Raw genomic sequence first — 14,388 nt, 5'->3', positions numbered from 1 at the left:
TAGACTCGGTGGAAGCGAACTGAAACAGCGCGCATCACGACTGCACGCTACTCGAATACTGAGCGACTAGCGACTAGCGAGCGAGGCGATGCCGGCGGCTCCGCGGAGCTCGGACCACGCGGTTTACGACTACCACCTACCAACAAATGTCTCATACCGACGACCATCACACTACTCTGTGCCGGCTTAATGACTATCGTGTAATACAACACGCAAATAATGCCTATCTAGCATCAACTCACGTTTCTTTTATGATAGTTAGAATCGAGCTTCGGTCTGTCACGAGATGACGAAAAAGACGAGCAATCGATCAATTACGTTTGGGATCTCGCCGGTCGCGGTCGGCGAGATGTTTTCAGCTGACTTATGAGAATGAATAATTAACATAAATGCAATGAACTGGGCCAGGAGCGAGCGCTCGCGGCATTGAAGACAGAGATGCAAGATACTGTGTGAAGCGTGTGCAACATGGCGTGGAGCGGACGAGGGGCAGAGGGGGAGCACAGGGGCGAGGGCAGCGGGGGACACGGCACCCGAAATTATTACACAAACATTTATGCATGAAGGGATAACAAAATGTTACCGCTGTTATACCGTCCTGATTGAAGCAGATTTATTCATAGCCACATTTAACAGTCTGATTGATCATTATAACACATTATATACAATTAGTGTGATGTTGAGACCGCGTGCGGTACGCATACGAGTGTTTCGTTTCGTTACACTGTTCACTGCATTGTGTTGGTGTGGCCAAAAAAGCATGCAAACCAAATATATTCTTTCCTCCTCAGTTTTGTCCATTTTTTATTCATAACTTATACAGCGTTGATAATAGTAACTGACTTTGGCTGACAGACGGTGAGATTGAATAACTTTATATTTTACATAAACCCTAATTAAGCTATAAAAATAAAATATATGACTTTAATATCGATAAAATAAAAATAGCTATGAGCATGATCTTATAACATAAAACAAAGTGATTTAGTAAAGACATTTAGGTAATATTAAAGTATATCAAATGGTAAAACAAAATTGATTTCATTAATGTACATATATACCTAATAAAGATTGTAATAAACATATATCGTTATGATATAACGCTTGATCGCCGTAAACAAGCAATTTACTGTATACGGCGAAATCTATTTGCCATTCCCTTTGATAAAACACGAAAGGGATTTAACTATAGCACTCAGATATTTGAGGAGCAAAGAATATTTTCTGATTTATCCGAACTCTCGATTCGATTCATATTGCGGGGCAGATCTTACGTTCTTTTGTTACGGACGCCGCGGTCGTATCTTTGTTGTGCTTTACAAATAAAGCTTTGATTAAGAAAATGTATAGAAATTCAAGAAACAATTTCAATTTTAACACAACGATAACACAAACAGACGCTAGAATAATATTCTAACAATAACTTTGTATATTTGTTATAATGAAAGTTATGTTTGATTATTTATATGGATTTGGTAGTGGCAGTTAATGTATAGGGACAGCAATTTGTAGCCGATGACCACAACACGAACGACTCCGGAGTGATTGATAGTGAGGTGTCAATAACGTGTTATCGATGACACAACGATCACATGGCCGCGGACTATACGCGGCACAGATAACAACACTATAGACTAAACATTATTATATGGACTATTAGATTATTACAATATAAAGACATTAAATATTTATTATATAGTCTACATTATACGATATAAGATACGATGATTTGTTACGTGAAGGTCGCGAATGAAACGAACGAGATAATACAATATCAGTGAGGAATTATAATAATTTATGTCATTAATATAACCCTCGATGATGAATCTCTACGCGGCCTCATGGCTTCATTTGAACACTATTGTGTTGGAAGTAACAGTTAGCGTCGACTCGGCCGTGTGAAGAATTATTAACGCCCGAAATAATTTCGACAATAGAGTGTACAGCGCTCTGAGAACCCCGCGCCTAAACCCATAAATATAACGCTCTTGAATAAATATTTACGAAGCAGAAATAATAATCGACTCAAGTATAAGTTTCTGACAATTTTCATATTAAAAGGTCCGATATTTAATAACCGTACTTAAAAGTCAGTTAACGAGCTTGTAGCGAACAAAGCGGACGGTCGTTCGAAAAATAATAATTAGCTTCTATTATGAAGTGTCACCTGTCGCATGTTTGTTTCGCCCCATTTTCCCCTCGCTCGGGAATTACTCTGCTACAGTTATTACGCTGACGTTGTACAATGAATACAAATTAAAATTAACATTCTTCACGTCTTCTGCTATCCGCGTACTTTCTTATTGTATTTCGAAATTCCTATTAATTTTCGCAGCGGAGTTCCCTTTCTCCTAGAAATAAATACGAAATTCCCCACCGTACTCGTTTTATAAATTAATATTTTTTTGCTCATAACAAACATCCATCGATGAGGTTATGAAAACTCAGAAATACCTTTGAAACATTTCGCAATATTACTTTTGATCTTTCGTTTGATGTGAAATGTTTTCGCGTTAAAGCGCAATTGAGTGAAAAATTCATCTTTTTCGACTTTCAGCAACAATGTGATGTATGCCGGTTTAAAATATAACGATCATAATAATAACAAAAAACGATAAAATACTTTCAATAATGTGATGACAAAATCGAAATTATTCATTTTTATGTCACAAAAAGATTTTTTTTTAACGTTCGGTTTTGAAACGAACAAATGTAATGTTGAATAAAATTATCTTTTTCTGTAATAACACTAAGGTGTGTTTATTTTAACGCTCGCAGCCCTCGTGTTGTGTTAACGCCAAGTTCATAAATAAATATCGACGTGACATCCATTGTATGGACAAATGGCTAGCAATTCAATTATTACTATGTACGTTACTTAGTGGCTTTTTTCACTCGACCAGAACCGGAAGTAATTCTTAATACACCATACAGTTAGAATTACAAAGAAGAAACATTTGTTTCAGTGGGATGTAAATAAAAATCAAAGCACCAAAAACGTCTAAACGTCGGAGATCATTCGATATAAAAAGTGTACTTGGTATCCGCTGCACCCACGCAACGGACAAAAATTATCTTGCCAAGTAATTTTCTTTGCTTTTATGCTCGCCTGGTACCGAACTAATAGCGGCGATGTCGGAGCAATGAGCATACATAACATTAAAATATTTTTTTTTACTATATTAAGATATATATAATAAAGTAAGTTGGTTAGCTTCATTTTGTATGTAGTATTTTATGAGATTAGGAGTTTAACAAACGGTTCATGTTACTTATCGAACATTAGGAGCTGGGAAGCGTCGGGATATTTATCATAGGACATTGTAGGGGATTACTTTGTAAACTGATTGTTAATTCAATCCTCTATTACGCGCTTAAGATTTATGTTACACATAATGCGATTCTATTAAATGGTTTTATTACGATGGATGCTCTATTTTATTTAAAAATTCTCATGTCATTGACGTGATATGAGTGATCATGATAGTTGTGAGTGTGTGTGTTGTGTTCGGTGTAGTTATTAAAGTCGGTAAAGTTATTGTGAGCCCATCACACGTCAGCCGCAATAAGAAGAAAATAATTGCAGCCAGCTTTATCAGAGAACATTCGACTCACGAACAAAAGCAATTTGTGTCCGCACGAAGTGGCTTCGTACGTGCGTAGCGTCCTAGGTGTTTATTAACAACGATAGTTGTTAGTTTGTTGGTGTAGACTGTACAGCTATAGGATACCCCGGGCATTAGACCACTCGAGACCCCTCGAGGTCAGTGGGCTACTCTTCTCTAATCACGAATTCTCTCAGCTGCCCACTACCCTTCACCCGTCCCCTACCTCGCTGATGGCCGCTAATTAATTAATCAGTTTTAATGTTCTGCGGAGTTTTACATGTCAGAGCATTTCGCAAGCGAGCCGACTCCCCCGAACACGAACTGGCATTTGGCGGATATCCAAAACTTACATTGTGGTTTACTATAGCCGCTTCGCCGAATAAAGTGACTCTAAAGTTTTACAACTCCGACCTAACATTTTGTCTATATATAATTTATAAATAAGTTAAGTACACAAACAAAAATATATTTCAAAAGCTCGCCCACCTGTCTAAACAGTATTGGCGTCACTCCAAGGCATTCTCTCGATATCGATAAGGTAACGCAAACATTCAAATGACCAATTCCATATCAATATTTTATCTCAATCAGGGCAATTGTGCGAAAACGTATCCAATGGCAATGTGTTTCCGAACGTTTTCACGTGTTTAGCGAAACGGTTGTTCGGTTTCGGCGGAGTCGGATTAAAATGAAAACGAATCAACAAACAACTTTGATAAATAACCATTTCGCCGGGTTTCCGTTATGACGAGGGTGACACGTAGCACGGATCACGGGGTACGCTCGTTAAAATGTCCCCTCTTAGCTGTGGAGTGTTTTGATACGAATGATGATATAATCGATTTTATTAGCCGATCGCCATAAACTAAAACGGAAACGCGTCTGTTACACTAATGGCTGACATTCCTCGACACGAGTCAATCACTGTGTTACAACACGACGTAATAAACATACACATACAATATCCATGTATTAATAACATCTGACATTCATTGGCATCACGAGCGTCTGTCTCACGATAAATGTTCTACATTTATTTATAACTGTAATTAATAAACTTTGTATATCATATTAACAACTGGCAGCACAAAATAAAAGTATACAAATAACAATTAAGACACATATCCTGATAATGATATGGTCATTGTTAGACCGAGACGTTATCTTTAGTTCAGCCTCGTTTAATGTACTCTTATAATAATAAAGCGGTTGAGTCAACCCTACACAATGTGCCGAGAAAATTTGCTTTAAATCCACCGCATTCATGATAAAAATATCGGGCTTTCAGGACGCTTCAATAATTTTATATTATCACTGCAACATGTCGCGTAAATCACTTTATACGCAAATTGTGATTTAAAATGTTTCTTTAAAAATCTTAATATTTTTCATCAAACTATACAATCTAAATTTATTTTAATTTCCTTCGAGTTTATATTTTCATAAAGAGGATATGAATAAATTATTAAAACTTAAAGAAGAACAAAAAAAAATTATAACGGAAAAAAAGGAAAGGTAAGTTTTTAAAACCACATTGTAATTGTTTATGTCAGCATCGATTTAATTCAATGCAAATGATGTCAGTAATTAGGTTTAACACAGAGCCAACTAACTATGCAAACGTAGAATTCAAACAGCAATATTGTTACGTGTAACTAATTTGCAAACAAGCTATTAGGGGCTGCAGTCAAAAGCGGCAATAGAATTAAAATACTATTACGCCAATACAAAGTTGATTGAGTCGGTGAGGGGTGCGAGGGGTGCAAAGGGTGCGGGGGTTGAGGGGTGCGGGACACGGTCGGCACTGTGTGCCGGCAGTCGGCAGCCGCTTGCTCTGCTCGTGTAATTTGATTTGGAGTGGCGCGGGAAGAGGGACGCGATCGATATAGAGGCGGAGGGGGCCCGGGGGAAGGGGCACGGCAGAGGGGGCCGGGGAGCGGGGGACCGAAGTACCACCGGGCGCGTGTTGTTATGGAAACCCTAGCTACCCTCGCTTCCAGATTTCGTCCCAGTAAATTAAACAAAGGATCTCGTTCCGTCCGACTCTGCGGTTACCGCTCGGGTGACAATTGTTTTCGGGGATATCCGATAACATAACAACGAGATAAGATTAAGACACGCGGATCATGATTAATAGTACGGAACAATCGTACGTCTTATACTACAATTAGTTACGTTAAAAGATGATAGAGACAGCTGTGTCGCAATATGATGTATGCGTAGCGGGAAATTTAGGACACAAAGGCCCACGCTACGCTCCTTTGGCTGCGTGGTTCAGTGAGCAGCTTTGCTCGTATTAAACCGGCTATTGTATCCGGATCGCATATTAAACAACTGATTAGTTGCCAGATTTACAGTTCCCCAAATGATATAGTTAATCGTGGCTGTATAATATTGTGGTCGGATCGGAATAGTTAGCATAAATCAAATGATATTGTAATCGCACTATCTGTTCTAGGACTACACAGACAGAATTGACCACGATTCAATTAGAACAATGGTCAAGACAAGCTTGTGGAAACGATACGAAACGACAAAACATATATTTTATTATTAAACAATATTCACGCTATAAATGTCTTTATTTAATTTCTCCTTTTGACATAATTACAGAGATAATATCTTATATTTATTTAGTTTCATGCATTTTAAATTACAATAATTTATTTACATTATGAAAACAATGTTACTTATCAACTATTTGAGGTCAAACAGAAAGACTTCTTTAATAAAACGAAGTGACCGATCTCTGATGTCAATATCTTAAGAAATTACCAAAAAAAATATTCAAAGCGATTAATTTTATTAAATTCAGTTAATGCTTTATTTAATTGTTTATCTTTGCACACATATAAACGTTGCACACACCGCGAGCCGAGTGTGTATGTGTCATTGTTAGACCATTAATATTGTTAATGTCATACAAAATATTCATATATTCAAATATATCGCGTTATTGGATTCCAACACAGAACAACGTCATAAAAATCTAAATGAGTCTTCTCTTCGAGATAAATTGAGTACGTAATATTATTGTGAATACTATTTATTATCGCCCGTATATTAATCACACAGCCTTCTGCCGTAAAAGTTAAAACAAAGGATAATATTAATTTCCGACGTATACAAAAACATAAAGCTGGTTCAATACTCGTAAAGTTAACTCGTACATGACAATTTATCGTTGCTGGCGTCTTTCAATGTTGTATCTCAAATATCCGTTATTATCTTGTTAAATGAAACAAAGTACCGTTTAAATGTTAGTGACTTGCCAACTCGCAAGTCGCGACATTATTATGTTTTATCGTGTTTTTTTTTAAGTCTTTATCAATACTTTAATAAGCGGAATTTTACCTTATAGTTTTTTAAAAATACAGTTTTTATGTATCTCGTTCAAGTTTTTTGTCTTTTTTTTAATATATAATTTCAGATTAAGTAATAAACAAAATCGTACAGATTCTAATAATAACTTCATTTGAACTACGAATTAGCTTGTTTGTTGACTTTGGTTTGTTTGGTTTTTATTATTTCAAACAGAGTCGCCTCGACAATTGAATGGGCTCGTTTAAAACGCCTAGACCAGGAGATAAGCAAACACTAAAGGGTGGGCGATGATGGTAATACAGTGAACTTAACCTGACCGCCGGCACCTTGCGCCGTCCCGCCAAACTGGTTCCACCGACCTTCGCACCGTCTCCCTTCCACACACTCATGCCGCCCTGGTACTTCTGATCGCCACCTTCGATTGATTTCTTTACGATCGGAATGTTCGATGAGCCGAGGCTCGTTGTCAGTTATTTTTTTAAAAAGCGTGAAATTTTATTGAATACGTGTCGTACCCGCAGATAGGCTTATATTTAAAATTCAAAATGAAACCATCATGACGGAGTTTCGATTTACACGAATCGGTTAACGAGCACATCTTGTTTTTATATAATTTTATTTTAACGGCTCATCCATAAATATTATTGCATTAATAGTGTAGTCCGCGTCGTAATGGAATGCTTTGAAACTCATCATAAACTATAATATAAATTTAAAAAGCGACTTTTATTTTAATAAAATTTGTTAGCACATATTACAATATTTATGCTATAATATTTCTACATTATTCGCATTCTCTATATCAGTATAAAAATAATCGTATCTCATACGATTTATATCCGCATTGTCTGCGATAAGTGGGCGTATTATCTAACCGATCTGGCCCTAAGCCCTTGCCGTGCCAGCTTCAAAGGGATTCTCGTGCCGCCTATTGTACGTAATATATACTTTTTGTACGTCCATCTTGTAAAACGATAGTTACTTTAGACATGGCGCTTCAATGCCATCATATTCTAAAGGCAAATCTTTTAAACTTTTTAGTGTCACTATTAATGTTTAAACATTACTCCGTTGCTACCGGTGTTTACCTCATACAACGTAATTTATAACTAATATTTCTATTTTCTTCGAGAAAAGCCCACAATGACTACAGCTCTGCCAGTGCAAGTAATTTTCTCGAAGTAATTGGCCTTAATCAGTGAAATGGCGTGATCCCCAGGGTTAGACGTTTTTATTAAACTACTTATAATCTTTATTACAGCGATAAATAAACCTTTTGCTTATATTTTACCTCAAAGCCATTTATAAAGCGCGTTTCACGTTCAATTATTTTAATATTAAATCTTATTAATAAATAAGTGTAAGGAATTGTTATTTCCATAGATCGTCATTAATCATCACGTTGCGTAGGATTAAGATGGGTTCATTAATCGCAGACGATTTATTCACTATAATTACTGTTTGGCAGATGCATGCTATTAGTGCTGCTCGATGATTGAGTATTATAGAAAAACTAGCGTAAACCAAATAACGTGCTTAGGCTAATAATGGTTTGCAGCCTTAGGGCCAGTTTCACAAGTTGCTCATAAATTTTAATGTTGTTCACAAAACCGACATACATCTGACGCTTTCTTGAGATGTAGAATGCCGATATGTTATTCTGTTCCTCCATCAATCTTTGTTAATATATGTAAGAAAACAAAAGTAATTTATGCATAATAACATATTAGAAACGGCATCTGTGATATGCGAAAAATATATATCTGTAAATTTTTTCACTTATCTTATCAGTAACCCTGTAATCGGTCATAAGCTTCTTTAAAAATTCCAAATAATGAGTTTTGAAAATAATATTGATTCCTAAATACCTTTTTTGTATTTCTCGTCTTAAAACAGTCTTACGTCAACGCTAATGCGCCTGAGAAAGTTAGAGATAGGGAAACAAATGCGAGAGCTCTTATCTACGCATTACCGCGAACAGTGATTTAGGATTCTGTGCTACACATGCTCACCACATACTGTGATATAGACCGACCGACCGACCGACCGGTTCCTTGGAGCGAAAAGACAAACCAGCCACGACGTGAATTGAGTGTTTAACAGCCGACCGGCACCAGGAGCGCATACACGGACAGGAGTCAACGAAATACAAGCTACGGACCATAAATAGTGATCACCCAACACGAAAACGTATTCATATATACATCGACGACTTATAAACAATTGTATCGACAAAAAAAAAAATGGAATTCGTAATCCGCTAAATTAGGGTTGTCCTTCTGCGAAATTTATTGCGAATATTGTCAGGTAAACACGAAACAGAGACGGATAGAATCATTCGTTTGAAATTCCAATTAAGATACTGATGTCATTATAACTATAACAGTTAAAATGTTTAGTGAAACCCGTGTTACCATTTCGGTACAAAAACATAATATCCCGAAATACATGAAATAAAACAATAAAACCGTTTTAAACAACCATTCGCGATAACATTTTAAAAGCTCACAAATTATTCACATTTTAATATGGATCGTTAATATTGACAGCGTAAGCGTTAGTGATACCATAATAATGTCGACGCCTTATTGAAAATTTGAAGTTACCCGTGGGTCGTGATTAAATGGAGCCCCATTAAATTAGCATAGCGTTTAGTTCGAGAACACGTCTTGGTCGCTTGCAGACGGCAGACGGCAAATTGAGAGTGGGCGGTGAGATGTGATCCCGCGACCCCTCAGATAAATAATACTCCATAGCACTTGTACAGATAACATCTCAATGTCGACTAAATAAAAGAAAAAAAAACGAACACAAGAGATACAAAAAGACGATGAAAAACAATCTAAATTAAAATTAATCCGCGCGGAAAATATAAGGATATGAAAAGTCCAACAAAAGAATAATTCAAAGAGGGAGATGAAAAAAACACAGATGGTGCTCCGAGAGGAGCCGGCGGTTTGTGTCACGAGTACCAGGCGAGCATACTCACCGAAGAGTATACAATTAGACCGCGCCGAGATCTAATCAAGTGTGATTTTAATAGAGTGCCGCTGATGAAGCAAGCGCGGGCTCGAGCGCCGTCACGAGAACAGATAATATCGGTACAAGACGTTACAAATTTCGCTTAAATCTTTAACGAAGATAAAAGCGTCTTGAATTTTAAGTCATCGATTTCTAACACGATATCATTAAGTCGAAGTCATTAACATTAATACGATCCGATTGTTGATACTAAACATGACAAGTCAATAGCGGTCAGTGTAAATGTAACATAATAAGTAACAAGGATCAGGCGGCGGTAATAAGTGCAGTGCGACGTCTATAGCCGATTCCGCGAAGGGAATAGCGATCGTTTTGTTCACAAAGCCCATGTATCGGTTTCGCGACCGCCCGCGGAGCCCCCTGCGGCTTCGCAGCGCCCTAAAACTTTAACAAATACGACGTGGCGGTGGCTGGGGCGAGGGCCGAGGGGGGCGGGGAAAGGGAGCTCACGACTCGCTAGTGTCATCGCTCGACGTATTTACACTTTTAATAATAGCATGTCTGTTATGAAATGTAATTGATACATTCAATTGGTGGTTACGCAACCATAGCGTGGAACGACTTTAATATATTCATCATTATAAGTGTAATAAAATATTAAAATTATCAAATATTGTACAACGAGCCACCTAACTAACCAGATATATAACATTAATGACCGCGTAATTAATTACATCCGTTTGATCCTATCGCACAACTTAATTGATGGCTGAATTTAAATTTCAAATATTAAGCTTTCATTTCGGCGGAGTATAATTATTAATTGAAAAATTGTGAACTCAAGTAGCCCGAGCGTTTTTCTTTTTTGTAACGTCTTTATTTAGAAGCAATTAAAACTTAGGACGGCAAACAGCACATACATTTTCAAAGTTACGACGTGAATTATGTCAAATCGCGGTTGCATAAAATCAATTCCTGTTAAAATATTGGACAAAAGACAAAATAAAAGCCATTTCGTCCACACTAACCATCTGACTTATCAAATAAAGTTACCTAAGGTGATAATGAAGCTCATATATGTAAAACTATTGACGCTATCTGAAATAACATCATAACTTAACAGCTACATTAAATAGATCGCAAAATATATGAATATATTTCAATATATTAAAATACTTTGCTTGTATAAACAAGTTTTATATCGGACAGCGATTTGAAAAATATCTTTTATAAATCATCTTTTGACATTAATTGCATCTGTTATTCCTATCGCAGTATTAGAGGTGACGTCGATAACAAAGCGGTGGAATTGTGAACACAAAACCCATCCCTCTGTGTGAAATAGATGAGATTGAAAAAGAATTTCTAAAGAAGTGATGTTTAAAACCCAAGTCTCAACCTTGACAGCAAGATTCTTTGCCATGTTTTCTTTGCTTTAAACCGGAATTACTTTCTCGCTTGCTTTTGCATCTCAATTTATTTTTCATATTTTCTTCGGCGCAAATATTAAAATGTATATCATAATTTATAATACATGCTATTAAATGAAAATGTATAAAAATGTTCTATCCCTGACGGAATTGTTGCATTTATATACTTACAGGTAAGATGAATTCTCCATATATTATGTATAGGAAAGTTTGTGTGGACATCTGTACGTGTAGAGGTATAGAAGTTTGTTGGTCTTTCATACAGAACAGATTATATTGAAACATGCCTCTCAGACATCATAATAAGACATCGGCTATAATTTATCCAGCGATTCCGTGTAGTTCCCGCGGGATCACTTCATAACAGTTGTCGCTTATTAAGATATATTTATGTAACCACTTTAGGAGAAATTAGAATAATATCAAAGTCACGTTTCCGAACGGAAAGTATCTTTTTAAAAATTCATTATTTAAAAAAATTATACATTCCGAATGTTGTATGAGATGTTCAAAGATGCATTTGACTTAATTTTCTGACAAAATACAAGTTTATAAGAGTTATTATCTTCTGCAATATTATATTTGTATACATTGCATACTGTAACTATTAGAAGCTGTTTTTAACGGCACATTGGCGTCGTCTAATCGTTTTATTTGTACGAAAGGCTTTAAAGTTTAAGGTTCTTTTGCAAGTGAGATCATTAAACCAATTTATAGATCAATAATTTAACTGTTTATTGTTGTTATAAAATACATGATACCGAGTGTCTTATTAATAAAACTGCGTTTAAAATCAGAGCTTCTGTTTGAGGGTATATTAAGGAACGATGTGAACGTTGTAGTGTGTAAATTTTGTATATCAAATATTTTAAACATGAAATACTGATAGAATCGGTATGTTCTTTCTTTACCGAACAACTTACCTGTATCCATAGAGTATAAACTATTAAAATATTCTATCGGCGACCATCGTTATCGTAGGAACGTTCTAAAACTAGCTTCGATAATGTTATCAATGACAATACCAAGTTCAATGAGATAAAGATCACGGTCTTTATAAATATTGCAAAGTAGGCTTATAAAAATAAATATTTTATCAATTTTCAGAGTGATAGCTGCTTTGAATACATTCTACTTTAGATTTGTAATCTTTTGTAAGAGATATATTTCTATTTTTACGAATGACCATTCATGTTTCGATTGTGTTTTTTTTTATTCTAGAAGTGATAACATAAATATAGCTACCTTAGAGATACATTTAATATACCTATTTGGTGTTACAAAAAACTAGACTATGACAAAAAAATCTACCCCTTACTGACAAAAAAACGACCCTGCTCTTAAAATTTACGTTAATTGTTCTTTAAATGTTGCTCTCGCAAATGCTTAAAATTTAAATGGAAGTCAAATTTAAATCAGTTAGTCATTCCGTAGACTATGCAGGGCATACAATAAAATTAGATTTACATATAAATAAAATTAATATATCATAAATCAAATTTAATTCGAAAATCATTCGGAGATAACGTCTTATAATAAAACAATAGTATTTTATTCGAAGGGAATGTTATAATTTGATTATATTCCTTACAAACGATCGGTTTGTTTTGTAGAAATGAGAGATGGTGCGTTCATCACTCTAATGATTATTCAAACTCGCTCGTAAAATTAATAGGGTATCTGTTACAGCGCGGTATTGAGCATAGTGAGTGTCGTGTTATTAAATTATACTGATTGTATCCGATACAAAGGAAAGACGTTTAATTATTTAATAGCCTTTTATTTTCTTTGGTTTGCGCTCAGACCTTAAAATATTTTATTCATCGTTTGCGATAAAGAATTTTTTATGTTAAATTAAATAAAGCAAGTCTTAGTAGAGTATTTATTCGTGAGCAGGACATTAAGAAAGAATGTAAATGTGAAAAAGTTATTCGACACCACCAACAAACCAAGCAATTAAGAATTAAAGAATGGCATTCTGTGTTAGCCCTTGAATCTTGCCTTATCGGTTTCCTTGTCAAATGTCGTCTAAATGGGAAGGCAAACAGGCCACCGCTTGTTGACACGGAGCGATTCGGCCGCTTTATAAGTATTTCGAACCGGCCAGCAGAGCCATTATCCCATTAGGGAAGGCATTACTCACTCTCAATGTGAAGCTATTAGCCCCAGTAGATACTCACAGAGCGCTGCACATTGCTATTTCAGTGCACACTAATAACAGCTCTACGATTATAGAAATATATATATAAACTCTAATTGAAACTACTGAAGTTCGAAATAATTTACGTAGAAGCTTTTTGAGAGAATGCCTCCCCGCCCTCCCCGGAGCCCACATGCACCGGTTGCGTGCGACGTTTGCATGATTCCTCTGAATTGAATGAATTCACTGCAACAAAATACAAAGAAAGCTCACCTAAAACTGCTCCAGGTTTCCCTTCGCCGCCAAAACAATCCACGGCTTTGTTTCAATATGCGATCGATACGCACCGACCCTCTATACCGTAAAAGCAAAGTAAATTACTTTTAATCACCATTCAGCACAAAAACGAACACGGCCGACCCGTTTTACAATATTTGCAGTTTCAAATCATAAACATGTATACAGTGCACCTCACTATCGATAGTAAATCCTTGAGGTCATGTAATCAAATCCATAGTAGGTATAAACAAATAACACTGGCAATTTCACGGTGGAAACACTAGTTCAGCGTATCGCACGTCAGCGCCGCAACGAGTCGGCGGACGACCGCGGAACTTGCTCAAAGCGAGGAACGCTACGTGTCCCCTGGTCGCGAGGTCTGCTCGCCACGAGAGAGAAAGAGATGCAATATAATTGGAACCTGTTATTAGACAGGGATGGGAGAGATGTTACGATCGGCATAAAAATGTTAGAAGGGCGCATACTGATTAGAACAGCGGCATCGCCTGTCGTATTTATTGCCTTCGCTTATTTACCCAAGAACATTGATAATGATATAGTAGTGATAGTATTACCATGTGGTATTAGTAAAGCGTTCATTCATTTCCAAGAATTAAATCTGGAC

The 14,388-nt window shown here is 36.3% G+C and overlaps 1 protein-coding gene across 5 annotated transcripts in view; it reads right to left on the bottom strand.

Annotated features, from left to right (window-relative positions):
* The window catches only part of LOC116771871 (zinc finger protein 608), a 59,397-nt gene extending 45,297 nt beyond the window's left edge, over nucleotides 1–14,100 (bottom strand). For 3 of the 5 annotated variants that reach the window (XM_061528259.1, XM_061528255.1, XM_061528258.1), the window contains exon 1: nucleotides 13,758–14,100. The gene's annotated coding sequence lies outside the window, so the exon portion shown is untranslated. Of the gene's footprint in view, nucleotides 1–140; nucleotides 387–13,757 lie in introns of those variants that run through there. The other 2 variants (XM_061528257.1, XM_061528256.1) reach the window with 2 other exon arrangements.
* Between the last annotated feature and the right edge of the window lie 288 nt (nucleotides 14,101–14,388).

The sequence above is a fragment of the Danaus plexippus genome (assembly GCF_018135715.1).
Source record: "Danaus plexippus chromosome 16 unlocalized genomic scaffold, MEX_DaPlex mxdp_31, whole genome shotgun sequence".
Taxonomy (NCBI): Eukaryota; Metazoa; Arthropoda; class Insecta; order Lepidoptera; family Nymphalidae; genus Danaus; species Danaus plexippus.
This window is presented reverse-complemented; position numbering and strand designations above follow the sequence as displayed.